The sequence below is a fragment of the Dasypus novemcinctus genome, chromosome 4 (assembly GCF_030445035.2).
Source record: "Dasypus novemcinctus isolate mDasNov1 chromosome 4, mDasNov1.1.hap2, whole genome shotgun sequence".
In the NCBI taxonomy this organism is placed as follows: Eukaryota; Metazoa; Chordata; class Mammalia; order Cingulata; family Dasypodidae; genus Dasypus; species Dasypus novemcinctus.
The window spans coordinates 114,780,541-114,803,465 of record NC_080676.1 but is presented as its reverse complement, the minus strand read 5'-3'; positions in this window follow the sequence as shown (position 1 = coordinate 114,803,465).

Sequence of the window (22,925 nt, the reverse complement as noted above, 5' to 3'; positions counted from 1 at the left end):
TGAACAACATGAAGTCATGAGTTCTTATGGGGCTTATTAGTCATGATAACCATTAATTAATTCCTTGTCCTCAAAGATTTCAGGAATTTTGACAGCAGTAGATGGAGACTTCATTTTTTTATTGAACAATCTGGAGGAATCATTATTTTTGAAGATTAGAAACTCTGAAACTGTTACTAATGACCTTATTTTTCATTTTATAATATGATTTCCAAAATTCATTTGCATTTTTATAGTTGAAATTAATTAAATCCATTTGACTTCAGTGGAAGTGGTGGGTTTAACTACAGAGAATAAATCCAATAGTTGCTTATTATCACAGATCTAGGAAGAAGTTGATATCAGATAAAATAGGCATAAAATAGAAAAAGGATGCCATCAAATAGAATTTTTTAAAGATTTATTTTTATTTATTTCTCTCCCCTTCACCCCCCCCAGTTGTATGCTCTCCGTGTCCATATCCTGCATGTTTTTTGTCTGCTTCTGTTGTTGTCAGCGGCACAGGAATCTGTGTTTCTTTTTGTTGCATCATCTTGCTGCGTCAGCTCTCTGTGTGTGCGGCGCCATTCCTGGGGAGGCTGTACTTTCTTTCGTGCTGGGTGGCTCTTCTTATGGGGTGCACTCCTTGTGCATGGGGCTCCCCTATGAGGGGGACACCCCTGTGTGGCACGGCACTCCTTGTGCACATCAGCACTGCGCATGGGCCAGCTCCACACGGGTCAGGGAGGCCCAGGATTTGAACTGTGGACCTCCCATGGGGTAGACAGATGCCCTATCCATTGGGCCAAGTCCGCTTCCCTCAAATAGAATTTTTATCAAAATTGATTAAGCAGGAGCCAGCCTTCCTCCAAAATTATTTGCAAAAATTTCTAAAATGATAATGAGAAAAGTCAAATAATAAATAATGTGATAACAATACTTGCTTGAATAATTTGAATAGATATTCAAGGCTTACAATATTCTAGGTACAATTCTAAGGCTATATGTAAGTATGCTTTCATTTAAACTGCATAAAAAAATCTATGAAATAGGCAGCAGATTTATGACTTTTAAAAATGAAGAAATTGAAGCAGAAAATGATTATGGATCATATTCAAGGTTATACATATAATAAGATTATCATTAACTTAGTAAAATATATATTTTGTATAATTAATTTTTAAATAACTTAGATGCCACATCAAAACTTTCATTGGGATGTTTGGAGTTCTTTGAGGAATTTAAGATTATAATGTGTTCATTTTTGTTTAGGAGCATTTATCTTCTAAGATAATAATGTAGAGTTTACTTTTCTACACTTTTATTTTTAAAAGAACCTTTCTTATTTCAAACCAACAATTATTTGGGTGACTTTAATAACATGCACTTTTGCAGATACTGTGGTGATTTAGAAATAAAGAGAGGGAAGGAAAGGAGGGAGATAAGCAGGAAGGAAAGAACAAAGAAAAAGAGGAAGGAAGGAACAAAGGAGATGGAAGGATCAAAAGAAGGAGGAAGAAAGGAGAAAAAGAAAAGGAGGAAAGAGAAAACTAATAAAAGAAAAGAATTTGAGTTGTTTCATGATAAACATGTCTCCAGCAACTCCACTGAGATCCAGGAAATTAAACTGAAACACAAATGTCTATAATGCAGGGTGTTATAAAACAATTGTTACAAGAAGTATATAAATAAAGTGAGCATCCTAAGGCAGTAATGTATATGCAGATACCAGTCCAGGTAAAGCAGATAGTCCATATGGTTAACTAGTTAAGGTATGGACTTGGTAAAGTACAATTGTTTTTAGTGTATAGAGCATTCTTTGGTTTACCTAATGTAAACATTAAAACATATGGAGAAAAAGTAAAGATGTAATATTTTCGAAACAGATGCTTGGGTTCTCTATCAATCTTCTATTACTAATAATAAATCACCACCAAAAGTACTGACTAACAATCAGTCATTCATTGTTCTCATAAATTGTGGGTTGCCAATTTGAGCTTAGCTACATGTTTTTTCTGCCAACACTTCTCTTGCCTGAGGTTTGTCATGCAGCTGCAGTCATCCAGAGGATTAACAAGGGCTGGATCACCTGAAATTGCCTCACTGACATGTCTGGTGGATGGTACCAGCTGTTGGATGGACTGTCCCTGTTCTCCTCCATGTGTGCTTTCTTCTACCATTAGTCTAGATTGGACTTATTTATATGATGGATGAAATGTTCCAGGAGGGTTAAGCATAAGTTGCAAGATCCTTTAAAGTCCAAACTTAGAAGCCAGACAGTGTCACTTCTGCAGCATCTAATTGGTCAAAAATAAGTTGCAGGTTATCCCCTGATGCAGGAGTTGAGGAAATAAACTATAACTCTTGATGAGGAAAATCCATATTGCTGAGAGGTCTAGACAGACTGAAATGATGCATGAAAGTACATTATTATGACAGTCTAATACAGTGTAATTAAGTTATTTTGCCCACTACTGAATTATCCCATCTGCATACAAATATACTATTAATTGCTCTACCTGTAAAAAGAAAAAAAAAAATCTTCACCACTCTTCATTTCTTGTATATGGCAAGAAGGATCTTTTATGGCAAACATCTTTGGAGGAGTAGTCTGTTCTGACAGTCTTCAATTTCTCTCCTCCCATTCATTATTACACTTAATCCAATCTGGCTTAAGTTCTCATAATTCCACCAAAATCAATTTATTACACTGATGAATTGATAATTCCAATTCATCAATGAGATCCACACTGATAAATTCAATAGTCAATTCTCAGTCCTTATCTATAAAATGCAGGTGCTAATATTGTACTTACAAAATTGTTGTGAGGAATAATGAGATAGCAAATATGAAAACACTTTAAAAATGAAAAACACATGAGTGATATCATGGAAATGATGAAATAGGTGGCTCTAAGAATTGGTTCCTCCAATGAAGCAACTGTTAATATAGCAAAAACTGACACAATATTTTGAACTCTGGAATCTAATTAAGAACACACAGTAAACAGGGGAGCACTTAATCAAGAAAGATCCTGCATACCCACTAAAATAACATAACAGAAAATAAATAACATAACAAAGAACATGATCATTGTAAAAATAATTTGGAAAATTCAGTAAAAAAAATCTTCATTTCTCAGAAATCAACAACAAAACTTTGTGAGGAGAGGAAAATCTTATTTCCAGAATTACCATATTATAATATTGAAAGTTGTCATTTTTAAACCATAAATTACAAAGAATGCACAGAAGTATGAAAATACAATCCAATCACTGAAAAAAAAGTAAAATTGATGCAAGAAATCCATGAGGAAGCCTAGACATTGCATCTAATAGATAAAATGTAAATAAACTGTCATAAATAAGTCAGAGCTAAAGGAAACCATGGACAAAGAAATAAAGGAAACCAGGAGAACAATGTATGAACAAATAGACTATCACACTAAAGAAATAGAAATTATAAAATGGAATAAAATAGAATTATGGGGCTAAAAGTAAAATACGTACAGTGAAAAATCACCAGAATGGTGCAATAACATATCTGAGTAAGCACAAGAAAGAATCAATGAATTTGAAGATAGTTCAATAGAAATTATCCAATCTGAGGGGCAGAAAAGAAAAATAACAAAGGAAAATAAACAGAACTTGTCAAGTACCATCAAGAACACACAAATTCACATTATGGTAGTTACAGAAGGAAAAGAGAGCGCAAAAAGGCAGAAGGAATATTTGAAGAATTATTGGCTGAAAACTTCAAAATTGAGGAATTACATGAATACGCACATCCAAGAAGCTCGACACACTCAGAAATGCATGAATACACACATCCAAGAAGCTCAACACTCTCCTAGTAGATAAACCCAAAGAAGTCCACACCAACATACATTAGAATCAAACTGTCAAAAGAAAAAGATAATATCTTGAAAGCATCAAAAAGAGAAGAGGCTGGTCACATACAAGGATCATCAATAAGATTAACACCTTATTTCTCCTTGTATACTATGAAGTCAAGAAGGCAGTGGGATGACATATGTAAAGTGCTGAAAGTAAGACAATTGTCAACCAAGAATTCTGTACCTGGCAAAATTACACTTTGAAAAAGAAAGGAGATATTAAGACATTCCTGGATAAGCAAAAACTAAAATGTTTCATCATTATTATACCTGACCTCCAAGAAATAACAAAGGAAATTCCTTTTGGCAGAAATGAAAGAAAAAGTTGTAGGACTCATTATCCAATTTCAAAACTTACTATAATGGTATATTAATCAATATATTTAGCATTGGTAAAAAGTCAGACATATAGACCAATGGAATAGAATGGAGAGTTGAGAAATAAACCTCTATGTCTATTATTGGTTGACTCCTGGCAAAGGTGCCAAAACCATTAAATGGGGGAAAGAATGGTTCCTTCAAAAAATGGTGTTATAACAACTGGATTCCCACACGCAAAAGAATGAAGTTGGACTCCTACTTCAGACCATATATTAAAATAATCTCAAAATGATCAATGTCTTAATACAATAACTAAAACCATAAAACTATTAGAAGAAAATATAGGAATAATTCTTCATGAACTTGGGTTTGGCAATCAATTCTAAGATATATCAAAAAAATGCTTAAAAATGTATAAAAAGGAGATAAATTGAACTTCATCAAATTTAAAACTTTTTTGCCTCAAAGGACATTAAGAAGAAAGTGAACAGAGAAGCCTCCAGAATGCAAGTCATATATCTGATAAGGAGATAAGACCCAGAATACAAAGAACTCTTACAATGCAATAACAAAAGACAAACAGTCCAATTAAAAAATAAGCAAAGAACTAGAATAGATATTTCTATTACATATTTCTATTTTGTTTTATATATATATATTTATATATATGTAACAAAAAATATGTGAGAGGATTCCAACTTCTATAATCACCAAAAATATACAAATCAAAACCACAATGAAATACTGCTTCACACTCGCTAGCATGTTTACCATTTTTTATTAAAAAGGCAAATAAAATTTTTGGTGAAGATATGCAGAATTGGGGACCCTCAAACATTCCTAGTGGGAATATAAAATGGTAGAGCTGCTGTGAAAAACAGCTTGGTGGTTCCTCATAATGTTAAAGATTGTGCATCTATAAAGGAGTTATACATATAGCAACAAGTTACTATCTAAATAGGAAAAATTAAATCATTAACTTTTCTTAATGTGGTACATTCTCTAAAATGGGTTAAACATTCAAATGTATTATATTCTAAATTTCTTTGAGGATTCATTAATAAGCCAAAGGAATAAATGAAAGATTCTCTAACAACAAAATGCATAAAAATTCTGCCATAATAATGTTTATCTGGTCAGGAAATAGTTTTCTTCTAGCTATAAATGAAACTACAGAATTTTTATTCACAGCTAAATTATACTAACCTATTATGATATAAATGTTTTGAAAATAGATAATCAAGTGGAACAGTGTAACTACATTTGAACCCATGCTTTGCATGTACAAGGTCTTGGGTTCAATCCCTGGTACCGCCTTAAAAAAATAAGATGATTGGGTATCTATTAATAGTTTCACATTTGTATTTACATTAATCATGGACTCAAAATTATCAGAGTTTTGTTTCATTTGCATAAAACAATTATAAAGTGCCTTAGTAGTTATTTAGTTGTTATTTAGATTATTATGGAGAACTCTCAGAGGTATATTGAATTTAATATTTTTTAAAAAGAGGATCAATACATTTTTCCTGAAGTCCAACTGAATTCCATAAGGTTATGGGTAAGATTTTAATGGTTTGTTAAGTTAAAAATTTAGAATGAGACTCTAAAGCAATATTCACAACATTCCAATGACTGACTAACACAACAAATTATCAAAATGAAATATCCAAAACCAGTTTGGTGACATTTAATCCCCCTAATCACAGCTTAGATATAAATCTGGAGATTTAGAGAAGACTCTAGAAAAATGCTGTTGGTGTTTGGGGATTTTTATTCCTTCTTCCAAGAGGTTGGGTGAGGGACGCCTTCTCAGTCTAATGAGATGGATTTCAGGAGAGTCTCTCAGTGAGCAGGGTGTTTGACCCCTTAGTAGGAGGCATACCACATGGCATGTAGCTATAGCTGGAAAAATCAAAAGTGCCTCCAGTGCTCAAGGTAACAGGAGTAGGGGTGGGATGTAGAGATGAATTTAAAGAATATATGTATTGGAATAATTATATTTATGTATTTTGTTTATATGTGGCATTTTAGCTAATGGACAAAGATTGCTTCTAATCCTAGTGAGATTGGGTATTTTAGTATCACTATGTTCCTTTAAAGCAAAGAGCAAACATAGCAGGGGTGGTGGGGATGGGGAGAAGAAAGGGAAAATGTAGTGAATGTTTAGGATTAAAGGAAAATGGGAAATTGGAAAGTGGATAAAGTATATAAGGAATGGTGCAATCCTCAGAGAGACAAGAAACCACACTGAAGAACTTTTTTAAAGTTAAAGTTAACTTAAATGAACTGCAAGAGTCTTTCACTTGCAGTTCTAAGGCTATAATTGAAATTAAATGTAGCAGAGCTTGTATCGGGTAAAAGAGGCTTATTACTCCAAATATAAACCACATGAAAGACATGGGCAAGAGCTTGTAAAATCTTAATTTTATTTAGTTCTGTGCTTAAAAAAAAATAAAGAAGTTACAGATGCAAGGTTTTGAACATAAGTTAGAATAAAATTCTAACACAACAGAAGGATCTTGTGACAAGTGATGAGTGCACTTCAAATATTTAGGAGGTTTATTTTTTCAGATGAGAATATATTCATCTGAGCACCTCTGTGATAGAAATACCACATGAACAGTTTTTCAATTATATTACAGGTACTTTTCCAATTCGATTCCTGCCTGGTTGCAAGTAAAACTTAATGCATTAGCTCTCTTAGTAAATGAATGAATAAATAAATATATAAATCTAATTATTAAAATCAGAAAACACTAAATAAGCTTTTAATATTTTTCAAAATGTAGGGTTAAAAAGGAGCAGCAAAAAGAATAATTTCCCACGTATATGTATTTTTTAATCTGTTTAATTTGCAAAATATGCTATGCTTAGGGACTTAGACATAAATTGTTTGAATAGGAAGGAACTTCAAAGTTTATGAAATCCAACTTACAGTATCATTGGGGAAAATATGGCTGCTTGCTTGTTGCCTAATATCACACTGTAAGTGGTAATGCTGCAGCAAACCCAGAAGACCTGAGTAGCAGAGAAACCCAAATGGCACTCAGAGAGTTAGAGGAACAATTTTATTACAGGCAGGCCCAGAGGAGAATCAATCTCTGAATTCTGAACCCTGTCTTACAGTTTTTACAGGTTTATATAGGGTTTTATGTTGAATTGTCATGGCTCTTACTTATTGGCTAATGCACTGCTGGGCTGGTGTGCAAATTTTCTACTGTAATATGCAAGTGGGGTTACAGAAGTGGAAAACAAGAGTGGTCAAATAGATAGTATCTTGCAAGGTCATGTTCATCAAAGGAGTTACAGAAGCAGAAGGCAGGAGTGGTCCATTAGAAAGTCTCTTGCAATGTCATGCTCTTGTAGGCAAATTTACAGAAGCAGGAGGCAGGAGCTGTCATTAGAGAGTATCCTTCAAGGTCATGCTCTTATTTCTCAACAGTGCCCCCTTTGATGCCCTTATAGATTTTATAGGGTGTCACTCATGCTAAGTGGTTAATATTCTCTTAGGGTCAGAACTCTTGTTGTTGCTTTCTGGGTTACTATTGTTTCAATGACCCTGATAAGGGCATTGACTATGCAGGGTCCAAATATGACTAACATGAGTAAAGTGATCAAGGGACCTGCTAGGGTAGGAGCCAAGAGGACCATTGTCCCAGATTCCAGCTCCCTCACTCCTCTAGTTCCATTTTTCTTTTCTGGATCTGGTCTCTCAGCTCTTTTACTTTGGTATAAACTATTCCTGAATGGTTGATGTAGTAACAGCATTCTTCCCTGAGGAAGATGCATGTTCCTCCTTCTTATGCTGTCCATTGGTCTAGGGCTCTCCTGTTTTGCAGGGCTACTGCAGCTAGTGAATTGACTTGGCTCTGGAGGGAGACTAGGGAGTCAGCAATTCATTCTATGTCTTCATTTAGTTCTTGGGACAGTTTGTAATTAAAGCCAAAAGAAGAACCCTATCCTCCCAGTTCAGTTCCTATTCCCATGACTATACCTGTTCCTATAAAGGTGGTGGCAAGCAGAGCTTATCTGGCTCACTCTTGTTGCAGGATTAGGGCTTGCTCTAGCTCATTTTTGGTGTATACTGATACTTCTGGTGTTAAGAACACTGTGATGCAACTCCCTGTCCAATTGGCTTCTAAGCATCTATATGCAGTGCCTTTGTATAGGAAGAACAATCCTGGGAGGCTACATTAGGTCGGGTTGTTTGTTAGGGTTTTATTGGCAGTACATAGGTTTGCAGAGATGGTTCTGAAATTCCAATGTTGGATCAGTGTTTTCACCCAGATAGCAGGTTATATTGTTTTTACTGCCTTCTGAGAGAACAAGCCAGATGTTGAGGGCTATGGGGCCAATAGGGGCAATTTCATTTTTAATTTTAGTTAAGGTTTAGCTGGGGATCCACCCCAGAGGAGATGAGGTGCCTATAAAGGTTTTCCTCTAGAGGGGCAGGCACAACCAAAGATGTTGGTGTCTGGGCAAGCATTAAGGAGGAGGGTATAAGTGGTATTGACTAGCTGCTCTACCTGCTGATTGGGGGCTATGAGCTGAGTAAGTTGGTGGAGCCCTGTGAGGTTTACCCACTAATATTTGGTGTCTTCAGGTAATCAGATGAATTTGGTACCAATCTGCTCTAAGACTTTCTCCTGGGCTTGGCCCTGCACCTGTCCCCCATTGGACATGCCTACTCATGGGAGATAGATTCAGCATACAGTCTCCCTTGGGTTACCCCAGGCATTGCAGTTGCCCCAGTATTTTATTGTGCCTGTCGAGAACTTTTGCTCATTTTCTGAACATAGGGTAACAGTTTGGATATTATAACATTTTGCTGGCACATAGGTGTAATAGTTAAAGGTGGGGACAGGAGACCATTGTCCCTGGAGCTGCTTTAGCCTTTGTATAGCAGTGGATATGATGACCTTGTAGCACCTGGTGCAGTGGCGGGTAGGAGTTGGTAGTGGCCCCAAGCCAAGTGAAGAAAAACAATTTAAGGTAGCAAAGCATCCTACAAGACACAAGTATTTTATTAAGATTAGTATCCTTTCAGCTATGCTCCAGTCTCTGGGAGATGTAGCAGCTAGTTCAGTCCCAAACAGTAAGCCAGGCAGTCCAAACAGGAGCAGGAACCACAGGGTGTCCATCTAGTCAGGTGATGATGACTCTCAATGGCTCCAGGGAATTCAGATTTTCAGGGGACTATCAGGTAGAGGGTGAGTTATCCAGTCATCTTGTATTTCATTGGAGTGTGCCCTTTTAACTCTACTATGATGAATCCAAGGGGTAATACCTGAAACTTTGAGAACAGTGGGGGTTACAAGGATAACAGTATGTGGATACATTGAGGTGTGCTGGAGGGGTTCCTTTTTCCTGTCTTTTACCCAAACTAGGTCTCTGGGTAAGTGTGGGTGTATTGGGTGGCCTAATGGGGTAGGATCCTGAAATAGGACAGTTTTGTGTATTTGGGCTAAAGTTTTTCCCAATTGCTGGAGGGTGGAACCTTGGCCAGTTTCTTGTAGGAGTCCGAGATTTCCCTTGTAAGTTCAAATAATTGGTTAGGTCCAAATAATTGGGTAGGTCCAAATAATTTCAAAAGGTGACTAGACCAAGGGCCAATGTCATTGCCTATGGATAAGGGTATCAAGTGCTGGGGCATTATTTCTCAGAGCAGAGTTTGAGTTACTTCTTTTGCTTTTTCAGTGTGTGTGGGAAAGGCTTCAACCCAGCCCAAGAAGGTGCACATTATTACTAGTAAGTACCTATATCATTGACTTGGTTTTATTCTGTAAAATCCATTATTAAGTCTTCAAAATTGGCAGTTTCTGTGTGTTGGATGCTGGCCAGGGCCTGGGGACCTTAGGAGGAGTTGTTTTTAGAGCAGGTCTGGCATTGGCTGCTAACAGTGGTGCAGAGTGAGGCCATCTGGGCAATATAGTAATATTTCCCCAGCAGGGCTCCTAAAGCAGTCTTTCCCAAGTGAGTGAGCTGGTGGTATTGTTGAACTAGGGTGTAGTAGCCCCCTTTGGGATGAAGACTCAGCTATCTGAGAGTAGCCAGTTTCCCTCTGGTATGTGGTGCTCTCCTTCTCTCTTTGCCCATTCCTGTTCCTCCTGGGTGTAGCTTAGTTTCTCAATGTGCTGCTCTAGAAGGGACAGGTGAGGTGCCAGTTGGGGGCCTGCTATTTGAGGGTTTTCTTGGCTCCCTGTCAAGCCACTTCATCAGTTAGTGTATTTCCTTTAGTAACTGCATCCATTCCCTTCTGATATCCCTGACAGTGGATGACGGCAGCTCTGCTTGGTTTCCAGACTGCCTCCAGTAGTTGAAGTATTTCCTCTTTATTTTTTATTTCTTTTCCCCCTGCATTTAGAAGTCCCCTCTCCTTATAAATTGATCCATGGATATGTACAGTAGTGAATGCATATTTAGAATCAGTGTAAATGTTTACCATTTGCCTGGTGGCCAGTTGTAGGGCTCGAATTAGCACCCAGAGTTCTGCTCACTGGGCAGAGCACCCTTTATGTAGGGGAGCTACTTCCACTACTTGTTCAGCCATGATGACTGCATATCCAGGGAGCCTCTTTCCATCTCTGATAAAACTGCTGCTGTCTGTGAATAGGGTTTGATCTGGGCAATGAAGTGGCCTGTCCTGGAGGTCAGCGCTAATGGCATACACCTCTTCTGTTACTTCTGGACCATCGTGTTCAGGAGTTCTTCTTTTGGTCAGCAGGAACGTGACAGGATTTAGGGCACACACGGTTTCCACTTTATTCTAGGGTTTTCACAAAGCAGGCCTTGGAAATGAGTAAGCCTGGGGTTGACAGCAAATGGTTACCATGTGAGTTCATTAAAGTGGTGATGGTATGTGGTACCATGACATGAATGGTTTGCCTAAGAGTGAGCTTTTCAGCTTCTTTGACGAGGGCTAATGTTGCTGCTAAATCTCTCACCCAGCAGCTACAGGACCTAACTGTTTTGATAGGCAATAGGTCTCTGCCAGGGGCTGGCTGTTTGAGTGAGGACTCCTAGGGTCACAAACAGGTTAAAGTCCCCAGAAGTTCTAGGGCAGGGGCAGGCTGAGCTTTTTCTAAATTTCTTCAAAGGCTTTCTGTTGGGTTATACTCCAGATGAGGGGTTCTTTTTCTGGGCCCATGAGGACTTCATAAAAGGGTTTAGCCATAGCTGCAAAACCGGGGATCCAGTTGCAACAGAATCCTGCCACCCCCAGAATTCATGGAGCTTTCTTTTAGTGGTAGATGTTGGGATAGTGCAAAATACCTTTTTTCATTCCAGTCTGAGTGTTTGGTGCCCTTTGAGATGACGAACTCTAGATACTTGTTACTGGTAAATCTGAGCCTTTTTCCAAGACACTTTATAGCCAGTTTGCATTAGAAGTTGTAGAAGAGCCCAAGTTCCCTCCCAGCAATTTTCTTCTATCTTGCTAGCCAGCAGGAGATCATCTACTTATTGAAGGAAAGTACATTTTAAGTCTTCCCATGGGTAGGAAGTGAGGTCTGCCACCAGAGCCTCTCCGAAGAGGGTGGGAGAGTTCTAGAAACCCTGCAGGAGCTGAGTCCAAGTTAATTGAATCTTTTGATGAGTACTGGGATTCTCCCATTCAAAGGCAAATAGACAGGTTCTGGGGAGCCACCCGCAGGCAGAAAAGAGTATACTTTAAGTCCAGACAGGTAAACCAGGTGGCCCCAAGAGGAAATTGCCCCATTAAAGTGTATGGGTTAGGGCATCAGTCCTCCCCAGGGTGTGGGTATACCTTCACTCTCATTATATGGGTCTCTATCCAATGATATAACCCACTATGGCAAAATGAGCATTCACATATTCCCTAGGAGCCTGTCCTGCATTAGATTATCCCCTTTAAGCATCTTAAACAGGTAACTTTCCTTATTACATTTTTGAAAAGGTTTTCTCAGCATTATACTCTCAACCAAATACCTGACTATCTCCTGTGTTCGTATGTTGCCCCACCCTCCCCCCAATATCTTGGGCAATATTGCCCATCCTCCCATCCCTAGACCCCTCAAGCCCACTGGGTGCAGGGTGATAGTGGTGTTGTTGACGGCCTGCAAGTTTTGGACGGGTTGATATCCCATCCCATCAGGTTTTTCTACGGACAGCAGCAGAGCGTTCCAGGGTAACTGGCATTTGATTAAGATCCTTTCTTTTCTTAGGCAGTTTATGTGTTTGACCATGCCAAATTGTGCTTCACAGGGGATCAGGTATTGCCTTTGTTGAACCAGGGTGGCCCCCGGTTTTAGGTCTATGATGAGAGGGACATGGTTCTGGGCCATTCCTGGTGAACGTCTTTCAGCCAAGACCTCAGGGTACAGTTCTAATAGCTTCTCCAGATTTTGACTTGAAGTTTCTTCATACAGTCTCCATTCCTCACTCTGGGAAATGGTGACAAGGAGGGTGAGGCCAGCTGTGAGGTTTAAATTTGTTGACCCCTCAGGTGTAAAGGTGATCTGGTTCCCAGGTTAATTAGAAGGTCCTGCCCAGCAGGGGAACTGAGCATTCATGGGTTAGTTCATGGCCACCCAACTGGCAGGTTCTGGACTAGCAGAAAGGTCACTGGCTGGACTGCCTTCCAATTGCCCCTATGATGTTGGCCATCTTTCCACTAAAGGAGGCAACTGGTGTGGTTACTACTTGAATATCCAGCTCCAGTATCTACCATTGGTTAGCCCCTGATGTTTACTTTGACCATGGGCTCATGGGGGCCAAGTTCTAGTGAGCCCAGTCACCCCTATTTGGAGTCAAGTCCCACTACCAATCAGATGGTCCTGGGGTTTGGGTCAGTATTGTCCTCTGGGAGCATTTCCCTTGTTAGTCCAGGCTTTTTGTGAACATTCATTCTTCCATGTCCAGTTTCTTTAGAGTAGACCCATTGGTCTATCACCAGGGGTGCTCTCTAATAGGTATTCCCCCCTTTTCAGGGTGGTCCTCCTCAATTGGTCAGGCTCAGATTGGATTCCCTAATGCTGCTGCTAACAGGGAGATCTGCTATTTCATTTGCTTTTTCACTTTCCTTTCAGCAGTTTCATTCCAATTGAGGAATACTTTGTGATTTCAAGGAGCTGCTCATCCCTGTGAACCCATCTAGCTTCTGAAGTTTCTGTCTGATGTCTGGTACCACCTGGGCAACAAAAGCTGCATTGACCATCCTCTGTCTTTCTGAGGCCTCTAGGTTGAAGTGGGTGTAGATCCAGAAGGCCTTGCAGAATTGTTCATAGAAATCTCCCAGAGGCTCTTCAGGCTTTTGAGTGACAGAAGCCATTTTGGGCATGTTTGTGGACTGCCTTGCCCCTTCCTGTACCCCTCTGAGGAGGGCTTCTTGATACCACTGAAGAGCAGCCCACCCCTGATCTGTGTTAAAGTGCCAGGCTGGTTGGGCTTTTGGTGCCACCTCTTGGGCCATTCTTCTGGCTCCAAGACACCTTCAGGGGCCTGTTCTCACAACCACTTTTTGGCCTCTGTAAGGATCGAGCATCTTTATTCTGTATTGAACAGGGTCAGGAGGAGTTGGCAGCAATCATCCCAAGTGGGGCAGTGGTTTGGAAAAAGAACTCCATGAGGTCAATAAGAGACTGAGGCTTTTCTGAATATAAAGGGGTGTTGTGCTTCCAGTTTAAGAGATCTGTGGTTTGAAGGGCTGATGAAACAGGATTGGCCTCTCTGGTTGGACTTTCCTGTCTACACTGAACTGGGCTGGAGTCTGTGTTTCACAGAGGGGCATCTGGAGTGCAGGCTGTGTTGACTGAAGTTTTCTCACCAAAGGGGTTTCAGGACCCCCCTTAGGGGGGTTGATGGGCCCAGGGAGACTGAAGGTGGAGGAGCTTCTTGGAAATCTGCTTGTGGAGTCTCCAAGGAAGGGAGATGTCCTGGAATGGCTGAAACATATGGTGGGGGTAATGTGTCTTCCTCCAGATGTCCCTGTAGATAATAGGTTTTCAAGGCCCAGCCATTTGAGCTACTAGGACTCTATTCTGACCCTTCCTTCCAACACAGAATCGAACCCAAGGGGGCAAGGTTTGGGTGATTTCTAACCAGGAATTGATATTGGGAAACTGATCAGGGTGGCTACACACCAAACTGTGTAAAACTTGGTTATATCTAGGGTTTCTTCTGAGGACCAGTCAACACCAAATGTGGGCCACTCCAACTCACACAAGGTCTGGAGAGTTCTGGGGGACATACAGGCACCATAATCCCTGGAAAAGCCTTACTTGAAGCTTTTTAACATACAAGCTAAGACTGTGAGTCTGGACTGTAATGGTCCCATCCATGAACTGGTGTCATAGGACAAACAAAGGAGGGGTGCATCTCACGAGGCCACTTGGATGTCTACCTGTCCACATCTCTCATGAGAACTTAGGCTTGTATTAGCTAAGGCATCCGTGTAGAGTTCGGATTAGCTGTTATGCTGTATGACATAGCCACGGAGTGCAGTTTGGGGCCCACTCTGACTCTGTAGCACAGGCTGTGGAGCCGCAAACTGGATCAGCAAAGATAAGCTTCTGCAGTCCCCATTCATTCACTTAATCACTCAGAGGTTACACAGTCCCACCCAAGGAACTATCCTATCCTGGAAATTTTTCTTTTTTTAATTAATTAATTTATTTATTTCTCTCCCCTTCTCCCCCCCACCCCAGTTGTCTGTTCTCTGTGTCTATTTGCTGCATGTTCTTTGTCCAATTCTGTTGTCAATGGCTCAGGAATGTGCATTTCTTTTTGTTGCATCATCCTGTTGTGTCAGCTCTCCATGTGTGCGGCACCATTCCTGGGCAGGCTGCACTTTCTTTCATGCTGGGAGGCTCTCCTTACAGGGCACACTCCTTGCGTATGGGGCTCCCCTATGTGGGGGACACCCCTGCATGGCAGGACATTCCTTGCATGCATCAGCACTGCACGTGGGCCAGCTCCACACAGATCAAGGAGGCCCATGGTTTGAACCACAGACCTCCCATGTGGTAGACGGATGCCCTAACCACTGGGCCAAGTCTGCTTCCCTATCCTGGAATCTTGAATCTCAATATTTTGGGAGGTAATCAGTCTCCCCTTCCATCCAGAGACAGGCCTGACTGGCACTCAGAACCCCAGGGTCTTACCTTTCCAGTGTCTTCTTATGTTGTTTAATCCACTTCTCCACCAAGTCAGGCCAGGTCAGAGGACATGGCCCACAGGGATTCTTTCCCCAAAGGAGGCCCTGCCAAGGGAGCAGGTGGTGCTACCTCATTCATGTGGAGATCTCTGCTGGCTGTGCCTGCCAATCCAAAACCGGAGGCTCAAAGGGCCTGTTTGGTTTGGTTTCCTGATCAGGGAACCAAATGTTGCAGCAAACCCAGAAGACCTGAGAGGCAGAGAAACCCAAATGGCACTCTGAGAGGTGGAGGAACAATCTTATTATGCATGGGCCCAAAGGAGAATCAATCTCCAAATTCTGAGCCCTATCTTACCATTTTGACAGGTTTATATAGGGCTTTATGAAGAATTAGCATGGCTCTCACTTACTGGCTAATGCATTTCTGGGCTGGTGTGCAAATTTTCTACTGTAATATGCAAGTGGGGTTACAGAAGTGGAAAGCAAGAGTGGCCAATTAGATAGTTTCTTGCAAGGTCATGTTTTGCAAGGGAGTTATAGAAGCAGAAGAGTGGTCCATTAGATAGTTTTTTTGCAAGGTCATGCTCTTGTGGGTGGATTTATAGAAGCAGGAGCCGGGAGTGGTCCATTAGATAGTCTCCTGCAAGGTCATGCTCTCCTATTTCTCAACAGTAAGAAGAACTATATCTTGCTAGTCTTGACACTGTTATGATTCACTCACATGCAGGGCAATGAAGGAATGCAACAATGAGAAATGAAGTTTCATTGGAAAAGAAGTGAAAGAATTTATCTTCCCCAGGCTTTAGCCCACATTCTATGTATGTATATGAAGATAAATTGATTAGAATTGTTCACAGTTGACATGAAATAAACCCATTTAGATGGGTTGCCAGATAGAACACCTAGTAACATTTAAATTTCAGATGAGCGATCTTTAGTATAAGTATGTCCCATGCAATATTTAGAATATACATATACTTTTAAAAACTATGTTATCTTTTATTTAAATTGACCCATGTGCCCTGTAATTTTTATTTGCTAAATCCAGCAACCCTATATTCAGGAGATTTCTAAGAAAGCAGGAATGCTGCCAGCTCAATGCACAGCCAGCCAATATCAGTCTTATATGGGAAAAGTTAAGGCATCAATATTTTGGGGGATATAAAAGACTTTTTAAATGCTGAAGTGACTCAGAAATTATCTGTGTATGTGTATGCATATATATTTTTGAATTGCTCAATTTAACTCTAGGGTAAGGGTAAGAATACCTTTATGCCATTTTCCAGATATCCCCCACAAATTCTGAGCAAAGAAGAATATATCAATATATCAACTTTCTTTTAAAATAAATATCTGAAGGAAAGGAATTATAAGATAACAATTCAGGTATTACAACACAATCATGGTCTTCCAATTTAAAATGAAGTATTCTCTTCACCATAATAAAGGGCTGGCTAGATGAATGTGCTAGGCTTTAAATCAATAATCTGTAGGGTAACCTTCAATTCTTGCAATTTCAACAGAGAAGAAAGTTATACTCAAGAATATATGGTTGTTTTGTGGAGTTTATTAGGTGTGCCGTAAAGGAGCAAAAATGAATTACTTATTCACATAGAGACCATTCCAAAATAATAATCACTAGTCATGTTCTCTGTCTCATCCTATGTACATGCTTCATCATAATATGAATTTACTTTAATTTTATTTGATTATTACAAAGATATAGAGTGATGACAAAATGACAAACCAGTAATGTCCCCATGCATCATACTTTTCCATTGGCAATTTATGTGCATTTTAATAGCATGAGCTTTGCTTTTCTCTGCAGGATGGTTCAGGCCCTTTTAGAAGTTGTAGTGAGGGTGAAAGGGGTGAGGTTTGGGAAAGTGAAGCATAAAAAAGACTCACTTGGACTCCACTGGATTAATTCAGGTGAGCAACGGTCACACTGACCCTAGACCTGCTGCATTTAACCAGTGGCCAAAAAATAAGAAAAAACTCACAATGGAATTTTGCTTTAGATTTTGTCTCACCGTTACATCTAACACTCTCGATAACTCTAAACTGGATTAAAGATGAACAAACTATGGCTCTAAATATTTAAGTAACTTTCCAGACCAGAAATCAACCTCTTTAACCACACAATGGGTTTTAACCATCCTTTTATGATTTTAAAATTGTTATTGCTTCTGTGAGCTTCAGAGAAATCGGATTTAATTTAAAATACTATAGGATTAAGAATCCTATAAATGGGCAAATCCCTGGCTGGTAATGGGAAGGTGATAGGTATAACTATAAAGAGGTAACACTGGAGAGATTTTGTGGTGAAAAAATAGCTCTGTATCTTGATTGCTTTGGTGGTTACACAATTCTATACATCTGATAAAATGGTATAGAACTATACACACAGTGTCAGTTTTCTGGTTTAGATATTGTACTATATAGTTCAATAATATAAAAACACTGAAAGAGAGTGGGTAAAAGGTATAGGGGACCTCTCTGAACTATTTTTACAACTACCTCTGAATTTGTAATTGTTCCCAAATAAAATGAAAAAAAAAATCCTTGCCATCTTAGAACACTGGAAGGTTTCTAAATTCTGATTTTCACTTCTGACGGAATATTAGGCTTATAACTGACCCTCCATATGTTCAACAAGATATATACCAAACAACAAGATATATACCAAAAAGTCCATATCCTTCACCCCAAATTCCTTACTACTGTCTTCTGAAATGGTAGGCATTATAAAGAAAATTAAAAAGAAAAATCAGTGTATTTTAATTCCTTCAGCAGATTATTTTGAATATATTGTGGTGGTTTGGATCTATGTATCCCAGAAAAACATGTTCTTAAAATCAACCCATTCCTGGGGTTATGAACCCATTGTATGTAGGACCTTATGATGAGGTTACTTCAGTTAAGCTCAACTCAATCAGAGTAGGTTTTTATCTTATTAGAAACAGCTTTGGAATTTTTTTAATGGATAGAGGCAGAAAATTGTGAGGTGTTTCATAGAGAAAGCCTAGATTGCCTTAAATACACTGTGGTTAGCAAATTGGATGCTAAAGTTGCTTCCAGTGAAGCCTTAGGAGGAAATGATGAATGTGTTAATGGAAATTGGAGGGAAGGTGATCCTTGTTTTAAAGTGGCACAGAAGGTATTTTAAAGTACAAGTTCATTACTTGAAAGTGATGAACTTGGATATTGAGCTGAGGATATTTCCAAACTAAATGTGTTACATGCAGCCTGGTTTCTCTTTGAAGCTTAATGAAATATGAGAGGGATAAGCTGAAAACTGAACTCTTGAGCACACACATACACACACACGATAGAAACAGATGGTGTGGAAAATTCTGAACCTATTCTGATAGTGTGCTCTGAGGCTAGGGCCAGAGTGGCTCTATCAGGAACCTCTCTGAGCTTCTGGAAAGCTAGTCCCCAGGGAATAAGGCTCCGTGTGTATTTACTGAAAATGGATAGTAACAGTTTGAATTTATTTTATGAATCCTAGAGAGATTATGTTCCTGTTGGTGTAGTACATTTTTATTGCATTAGATTAACTTTAGGTTCCTTGACTAAATTTCTTTTGATTGGACTACATCAACGTGGGGTGACTCAAGTTGAGTCTTCACCCTTTTTCTGGGTCTGATATAAATGGAGACACACAGAGAAAGGAAGCTATGAACTATGATATTTGATCCTGCAATGTGAGAGGAAAGACTCCAGGTTCACCTACAGCTCAGCTCAAGGAAAGAAGTCCTGAGAAGTTCAAAGAGCTGAGGTCCAAGGAGAGATGATCCATATGCCTCATAGCTCAAAGCTGAACTAAGGAAGAAAGTGCAGTAGCTGAAACTGAGAAAGGAGGCCTGGAAAGAGACAAGCCCTATGCCTGGTTACCCATAGCTGAGCTCCTGGAAACCATAGATTCTGGATGGGAAGACAGAGACCTCAGCAGAGATCAGCAGCCATCTTCACCACAAGGCATGAAGCTAGGATCAGCTAACTTTGGTGAGAAAGCATCTCTGATAGTGTCTTGCTTTGGACATTTCACGGCCTCACAACTGTAAGCTTTTGCCCTAAATAAAATGCCCATTTTAAAAACCAATCTATTTCTGGTACTTTGCATTGGCAGTACGTTGGCAAACTAAGACAGATTTCAGAAATTTCCGTGGAAGTCAGAAATGGAAATACATTACTCAGTAAGAATCTATGGGGAGGCAGATATGACTCAGATGACTTGGTTTCCACCTACCACATGGGTGGTTGCTATTTCAGATCCTGGTGCCTCTTAAGAAAAGACTGCAAGCTAGAATGATGGGTGGGCAAGGCAAGCTGACACAACAAGAGAATAAGGAGGAAAGAGCATGGTGAGAGACACAAAGAAGCAGGGAGGAGAGGTTCCTGGTGCCTCCTAAAGAAGGCATTGACCTGACGTGATGGGCAGCTGTAGTGAGCTGATACTGCAAGATGACACAAAAAGAGACACAGGGAGGAAAAACATAATGACAGTCACAACAAAGCAGGGAGCAGAGGTGGGTCAAGTGATTAGGCACCTCCCTCCAACATCAGAGAACCCAGATTTGGCACTTGGTACATCCTAAAGAAATAAGGAAGATGAACAGACACAGCAAGTGAAAGACAACAAGGGGGTAGGAAGAAATAAATAAATCTTTAAAAAAAAAGAATCTTTGGACAGTCCTTTCGTCTGATGATTTGGATCCTTGTAAACTGCTTGAATGCAAAGCCAACTAAGTTTTTGCAAAATTTGTATAAGCAGATCCACTTCCAGGTGAAACCAAAACGTAAGAAGGGATGAATGAAAAGCAGAATGACTTCAAGGACAGAACTATGGAAGCTGAGGACTGGACCAAGGTTTACTCCTTAGGCCAAGAAAGCAGGCCCACCCATGTGTGTGTGGAAAAGGCAGGTTCACCACTGTACTTGGAGTGAGCAGTTCATATGCCCCAGCATATGGATGGGATGGGCCTCAGGAAAATTGTTACTGCACCAATGCTCAGAGGTGGTTGAGTCTGTGCCTTGGCATTCATGAAGAGACTGGCTGCTGCCCTAGTACTCAGAGATTGCGAGAAATGTGACCCCGTGTTAGCAGAGAGCCTGGCTGTCATCTTGATATTAAAGAGAGTAAGGCATACAACCCCACAGTTTGGGGAGAACAAGGCTGTTACACAAGTGCTTGGAAAGGATGAGGCTGCCACTCCATCAGGTCCAAAAGACAAAATATCCATACATAGATAACTTTCAGACCTTGAAATCTAATGGAGTTTTCCATGTTTTGTTTCAGACTTGTTTGGGACCCATGGCCCCTGTTTTCCTTTCAATATCTCCCTTCTGGAATGGGATGTCTACTATGCCTATCTCTGGAAGCAGATACCTTGTTTTTTAGATTTTACAGTTCCACAGAAAGAAGGGAATTGTCAATCAGGAGAGGCCACACACATAACTGATTTTGATGAGATGTTGTACTTAACATTGTTATGGAAATGTCTTAAGGCTTTTAGGATGTGATGGAATGAATGTATTTTGCATATAGAAGGAATATGTATTTCTGGGTTCCAAAGGGTAGAGACAGTGATTTGAAGTCATGTACTCAAGAAAAAACATGTTCTTAAATTTAATCCATTCTTATGGATATGAAACCATTGTAAGTGAGAACTTTTGATGAGGTACTTCAGTTAAGTGTGGCTTGATACAGTCAAGAATGTCCTTTATCTTATTGGACTCCTTCATAAGCAGAATGAAATTCAGACAGAATGAAAACTATGTGAAGCAAGAAGCTGAAATTCAGTGGAACCCAGATGAGAAGGGAGAGGACAGGAAAGGTTGCCATGTGCATTGTCATTTGACAGGGAAGCCATGACCAAGGATCACCACCAACCAACCCCAGAATAAACCAGTCTTAGGGAAGAAAGCATTGCTTGATGACACCTTGACTTGGGCTTTTTCTAGCCTCAAATCCATGAGCCAATAAATCCCCATTGTTCAAGTCATTACTTTAGCAATGAGGAAGCTATAGCAATAAGTATAAGAAGAAGTTTAAGCAATGTAACATGTATTTTTTATGTAGGAAAATTACAAAATGGAAGCTTTGTTCATCATAATTAAACTGATCCTTTTTTTAAAGCTGTGTTCACATTTTGGCCAACAGTATGCAAATCATAAGAAAAATCTTTTTTTAAAGCCCTGAAGTTATTTATTTAGTTTATTAGATGCTAGTTTCATTCAGAAGCTCTAATTGAATATCCTACCTCCCAAAGTAAAAAAAAGATTATATGAATCTGTAACAGTAAAATCACAGTAATTTGTTATATTATGAGTATATTTTTTAATCAAAGAAAACCTTGAATTAATGTATCACATTGTGTTAATATTTAGCTAATTGACACATTTTTTGCCTGTGTGAGCATCTGCTATGCAGTTGTTATTAAAAAGCTCTTTCAAAGAACTGCTGATTAAAATTAAAGCCACTGGATTTGCTTGTTTCATGGAAGTCTCTTAAAGGAAAAAGTAGATAATCACCAAAATCTAAGTCCTTTCTTCGATTAGCTCAATAAAATGAATGATTTTCTGACAAATCTTTTTGTCATAACACATTTTGATGGGTGTGTTTAAGTACATACAAAAACTAGCTTTTAAGACATTGTTATAAATTATTTAATTCCATGAATAATTTTTAAATGTAATGCTAGGCTTTTGGTGGTGAAAATTTCCTGATAATCCCTTACATTTGTTTAAGGGTTAATAGATTACCAAATAACATTTTGTAAATTATCTCATTCATTGTTACTAATATGGGAATCAATGGATATTCTTTTCTCTAGCAGACGAAGCTGCATCAGAGGCATAATGTAACTTTTCCAATGAAAATTAACTAAGGAATGGCAAAGGATTGGTACTTCAATGTTAAAGTTCTTTTTATGGTTTTATGGATGGCTGTCAACCCATGATATTCTCACACTCTATAATAATATCTTGCTCTCCAACCAAAAACTCCTCTTTTCAACTTTCTCAGTTCCTTTCTCCAACTATACTTGTTTTCCAGGGACATAAATCAAGGGATCATTGTCACTTTTTTTTTCATCTATTCTGCTGCCCAAATCTCCTGGCACAGTGGCCCACAATGTTCTTACCCAACAAAAAAATTGTTATAGTCTACTCTCTCTGTCATTATATTTGTTTATCTAAAACCTTTTGGACAAAAAAGTACAACGTGGACATTGGTAGCATACAAATTGTAGATTTCTAATGTTATTTGTATCCATAATCAACTTGTTTGCACTTTCCCAAACTTTGTTCCCAAGTTTCTCCTGTTTAAAATGAATCTATCTATATGAGTTATTTTTTTTTTCCTTTATTTCCTCTGTGGCTAGTTCACATGTTTCTTTTTGAGGGTATAAATTACATATAATAAAAAGCACGGACTTTAAATTCTCAGTCAGATAAGTATTGATAATTGCATACATACGATTGCACTTCCTTAACACACTTTTCTGGGAAGCATTCTCTTCACCCTTTTCTAGTAAACACCCCTCCCCAAGAGGCATCCACTTTTAAAATTTCTATATTATACATTAATTTAGAACTTTATGTGA